Source organism: Tachyglossus aculeatus, chromosome 1 (assembly GCF_015852505.1).
Source record: "Tachyglossus aculeatus isolate mTacAcu1 chromosome 1, mTacAcu1.pri, whole genome shotgun sequence".
NCBI lineage: Eukaryota > Metazoa > Chordata > Mammalia > Monotremata > Tachyglossidae > Tachyglossus > Tachyglossus aculeatus.
The window spans coordinates 9002640-9008031 of NC_052066.1; positions in this window are offsets into that span (position 1 = coordinate 9002640).

Consider the following 5392-nt stretch of genomic DNA (forward strand, 5'->3'; position numbering starts at 1 on the left):
GGAGGTGAGCTCTCAGCAGGGCCTTGAAGGGAGGAAGAGAGCTAGCTTGGCGGATGGGCAGAGGGAGCGCTCAATAAATACCCGCTATTGGGTAGGGACCGTCTCCATATGTTGCCAGCTTGGACTTCCCAAGCGCTTAGTCCAGTGCTCTGTACACAGTAAGCGCTCAATAAATACCCGCTGTTGGGTAGGGACCGTCTCTATATGTTGCCAGCTTGGACTTCCCAAACGCTTAGTCCAGTGCTCTGCACACAGTAAGCACTCAATAAATACCCACTGTTGGGTAGGGACCGTCTCTATATGTTGCCAACTTGGACTTCCCAAGCGCTTAGTCCAGTGCTGTGCACACAGTAAGCACTCAATAAATACCTGCTGTTGGGTAGGGACCGTCTCTATATGCTGCCAACTTGTACTTCCCAAGCGCTTAGTCCAGTGCTCTGCACACAGTAAGCGCTCAATAAATACGATTGAGCCAACTTGTACTTCTCAAGTGCTTAGTCCAGTGCTCTGCACACAGTAAGTGCTCAATAAATACGATTGAATGAATGAATGAATGAATGAATGAATGAATGAAAGTGCTCTGCATACAGTAAGCACTCAATAAATACGAATGAATGAATGAACTGTATTCATGTCTGTCTCTGCCCCTCTAAACTGTGAGCTCGTTGTGGGCAGGGAGTGTCACTGTTATATTGTGCTTTCCCAAGCACTTAGTCCAGTGCTCTGCATGCAATAAGTGCTCAATAAATAATGCTCAATAAATAATAAATAAATAATGCTCAATAAATAATAAATAAATAATGCTCAATAAATAATAAATAAATAGTGCTCAATAAATAATAAATAATGAATGAATGAATGAAAGTCCCCCACTGCCCATTCATTCAATCGTATTTATTTATTGAGCGCTTACTGTGTGCAGAGCACTGTACTAAGTGCCTGGGAAGTTCAAGTTGGCAACATAAGTTGCTCAGTGTGGGGAGGGGGCCCCAGGGGTTGCCCATCCAACTCCTCCTCAAAAACTCATCACCACTGGCTTTAAAATTGTCCACCTCTTTGCCCCCTCCTACCTCACTTTACTTCCCTCCTTGTCCAACCCAGTCCGCACACTTAGATCCTCTAATGTTTTTTATTTTGTTGTCCGTCTCCCCCTTCTAGACTGCGAGCCCGTCGTTGGGTAGGGACCGTCTCTATCTGTTGCCGAATTGTCCTTTCCAATAATAATAATAATAATTGTGGCATTTGTTAAGCGCTTCCTATGTGCCAAGCACCGTTCTAAGCACTGGGGGGGATACAAGGTGATCAGGTTGTCCCACGGTTGGCTCACAGTCTTCATTCCCATTTTATTCATTTTCATTCATTCAATTGTATTTATTGAGCGCTTACTGTGTGCAGAGCACTGGACTAAGCACTTGGGAAGTATAAGTTGGCAACATACAGAGACGGGCCCTTACCCAACAGCGGGCTCACAGGCTAGAAGGGGGAGACAGACAACAAAACGTATTAACAAAATAAATAGAATAGTAAATATGTACAAGTAAAATAAGTAATAATAATAATAATAATGATGGCATTTGTTAAGTGCTTACTATGTGCAAAACACTGTTCTAAGCGCTGGGGGGATACAAGGTGATTAAGTAAAATAATTAATAATAATAATAATGGCATTTGTTAAGCGCTTACTATGTGCAAAACACTGTTCTAAGCGCTGGGGGGATACAAGGTGATTAAGTTGTCCCATGTGGGGCTCACAGTCTTAATCCCCATTTTACAGATGAGGTAACTGAGGCTCAGGGAAGTGAAGTGACTTGCCCAAGGTCACACAGCAGACATGTGGCGGGGCCGGGATTCGAACCCATGACCTCTGACTCCAAAGCCCGGGCTCTTTCCACTGAGCCACGCTGCTTCTTACAAACATCTATACAGGTGCTGTGGGGAGGGGAAGGAAGTACGGCAGGGGGGATGAGGGAACTGAGGCACAGAGATGTGAAGTGACTTGCCCAAAGTCACCCAGCTGACAAGTGGTGGAGTGGGATTAGAACCCACTTTGGCATAATGGATAGAGCACGGGCCCGGGAGTCTGAAGGTCATGGGTTCTAATCCTGGCTTGGCCACTTGTCTGCTGTGTGACCTTGGGCAAGTCACTTCACTTCTCTGGGCCTCAGTTACCTCATCTGGAAAATGAGGATTGAGACTGTGAGCCCCCCGTGGGACAGGGACTGTGTCCAACCCGATTTGCTTGTAACAACGCCAGCGCTGAGTACAGTGCCTGGCACATAGTTAAGCGCTTAATACCAGCATTATTATTATTATTTATTAATTAATAATGGCATTTATTAAGCATTTACTATGTGCAAAGCACTGTTCTACGCGCTGGGGAGGTTACAAGGTGATCAGGTTGTCCCACGGGGGGGCTCACAGTCTTCATCCCCATTTCTAGACTGTGAGCCCACTGTTGGGTAGGGACTGTCTCTATATGTTGCCAACTTGTACTTCCCAAGTGCTTAGTACAGTGCTCTGCACACAGTAAGCACTCAATAAATATGATTGATTGATTGATCTGTAATTCTGTTTGTTTATATCGATGCTATTGATGCCTGCTTACATATTTCCATGTCTGTCTCCCCCCTTCTAGACTGTGAGCCCGCTGTTGGGTAGGGACTGTCTCTATGTGTTGCCGACTTGGACTTCCCTAGCGCTTAGTACAGTGCTCTGCACACAGTAAGCGCTCAATAAATACAATTGATTGATTGAATGATGATTGATTGTGGGCAGGGATTGCCCCTCTCTGTTTCCAAATTGTACTTGCCAAGCGCTTAGTACAGTGCTCTGCACACAGTAAGCGCTCAATAAATACGATTGAGCGTATTTATACCTCCTTCCCTTCCCCACAGCACCTGTATACATGTACATATGTTTGTACATATTTATTCCTCTATTTACTTATTTATTTTACTTGTACTTATCTATTCTATTTATTTTATTTTGTTAATGTTTGGTTTTGTTCTCTGTCTCCCCCTTCTAGACTGTGATCCCACTGTTGGGTAGGGACCGTCTCTATATGCTGCCAACTTGTACTTCCCAAGCGCTTAGTACACTGCTCTGCACACAGTAAGCGCTCAATAAATACGATTGATTGATTGATTGATTGCCCAGAGTCACACAGCTGACAATTGGCAGAGCCGCGATTATTAACCCATGACCTCTGACTCCCAAGCCTGGGCTCTTTCCACTGAGCCACGCTGCTTCCAAGCGCTTAGTTCAGCGCTCTGCACACAGTAAGCGCTCAATAGATACGATTGAATAAGTGAATGACTGAGTACTGCCAACCTTTTCACAGGGCCTCCAACAGTGCTTTGTACATAGTAAGCGCTTAATAAATGCCATCATCACCATCATCTGTGTCGCCACCAACCCCGGGAGGGAGGGAACACCCTCCCTCCTCTAACCCAACAGATAATGACTCTCCCCCATATGTATATATGTTTGTACGTACTTATTACTCTATTTATTTATTTTACTTGTACATATCTATTCTATTTATTTTATTTTGTTAATATGTTTGGTTTTGTTCTCTGTCTCCCCCTTCTAGACTGCGAGCTCGCTGTTGGGTAGGGACCGTCTCTGTGTGTTGCTGACTTGTACTTCCCAAGCGCTTAGTCCAGTGCTCTGTACACAGTAAGCGCTCAATAAATACGATTGAATAAGTGAATGAGTACTGCCAACCTTTTCACAGGGCCTCCAACAGTGCTTTGCACATAGTAAGCGCTTAATAAATGCCATCATCATCTGTCTCGCCACCAACCCCGGGAGGGAGGGAACACCCTCCCTCCTCTAACCAAGAGATAATGACTCTCCCCCATATGTATATATGTTTGTACGTATTTATTACTCTATTTATTTATTTTACTTGAACATATCTATTCTATTTTATTTTGTTAATATGTTTTGTTTTGTTCTCTGTCTCCCCCTTCTAGACTGGGAGCCCGCTGTTGGGTAGGGACCGTCTCTGTGTGTTGCCGACTTGTACTTCCCAAGCGCTCTGCAGGCAGTAAGCGCTCAATAAATACGATTGATTGATTGATTGAAAGCCTTATTGAAGGCCCACCTCCTCCCAGAGGCCTTCCCAGACTAAGCCCTCCTTTCCTCTTCTCCCACTCCCTTCTGCGTCGCCATCTCCCTCCCTTTCTTCATCCCCCTTTCCCCATCCCACATCACTTGGGTCCAGATCTGTCATTTATTTCTTTCTATTCATGTCTGTCTCCCCCTCTAAACTGTAAACTCCTTGTGAGCAGGGAATGTGTCTGCTTATTGTTGTATTGTCCTCTTCCAAGCGCTTAGTACAGCGCTTTACACACAGTAATCACTCAATACGACTGAATAATAATAATAATAATGATGGCAGTGAGTAATAATGAGTACAGTGCCTGGCACATACTTAAGCACTTAACAAATACCATCATCATTATTATTAATTCATTAATAATGGCAGTTATTAAGCGCTTTACTATGTGCACAGCACTGTTCTAAGTGCTGGGGAGGTTAGAAGGTGATTTGTACAGATTTATTACTCTATTTTACTTGTACATATTTGCTTCTCTATTTTATTAGTGATGTGTATATAGCTATAATTCTATTTATTCTGATGGTATTGACACCTATCTACATGTTTTGTGTTGTTGTCTGTCCCCCTCTTCTAGCCTGTGAGCCCGTTGTAGGGTAGGGACTGTCTCTATATGTTGCCGACTTGTACTTCCCAAGCGCTTTGTACAGTGCCTTGCACACAGTAAGCGCTCAATAAATACGATTGAATAAACAGGTAAATGCGATTAACTGTATATATGTTTGCATGTTGGTACATATTTATTACTCTATTTATTTATTTATTTATTTATTTTACTTGTACATATCTATTCTATTTATTTTATTTTGTTAATATGTTTGGTTTTGTTCTCTGTCTCCCCCTTCTAGACTGTGAGCCCACTGTTGGGTAGGGACTGTCTCTATATGTTGCCAACTTGTACTTCCCAAGCGCTTAGTACAGTGCTCTACACACAGTAAGCGCTCAATAAATACAATTGATTGATTGATTGATTGAATGAATGAATGAATGAATGAATCAGGTTGTCCCACAGGGGCTCACAGTTTTAATACAGATGAGGGAACTGAGGCCCAGAGAAGTGAAGTGGCTTGCCCAAAGTCACACCACTGACAATTGGCGGAGCCGGCATTTGAACCCATGACCTCTGACTCCAAAGCCCGGGCTCTTGGCTCAGTGAAAAAAGCCTGGACTTTGGAGTCAGAGGTCATGGGTTCGAATCCCCGCTCCGCCACGTCTGCTGTGTGACCTTGGGCAAGTCACTTCACTTCTGAGCCTCAGTTCCCTCATCCG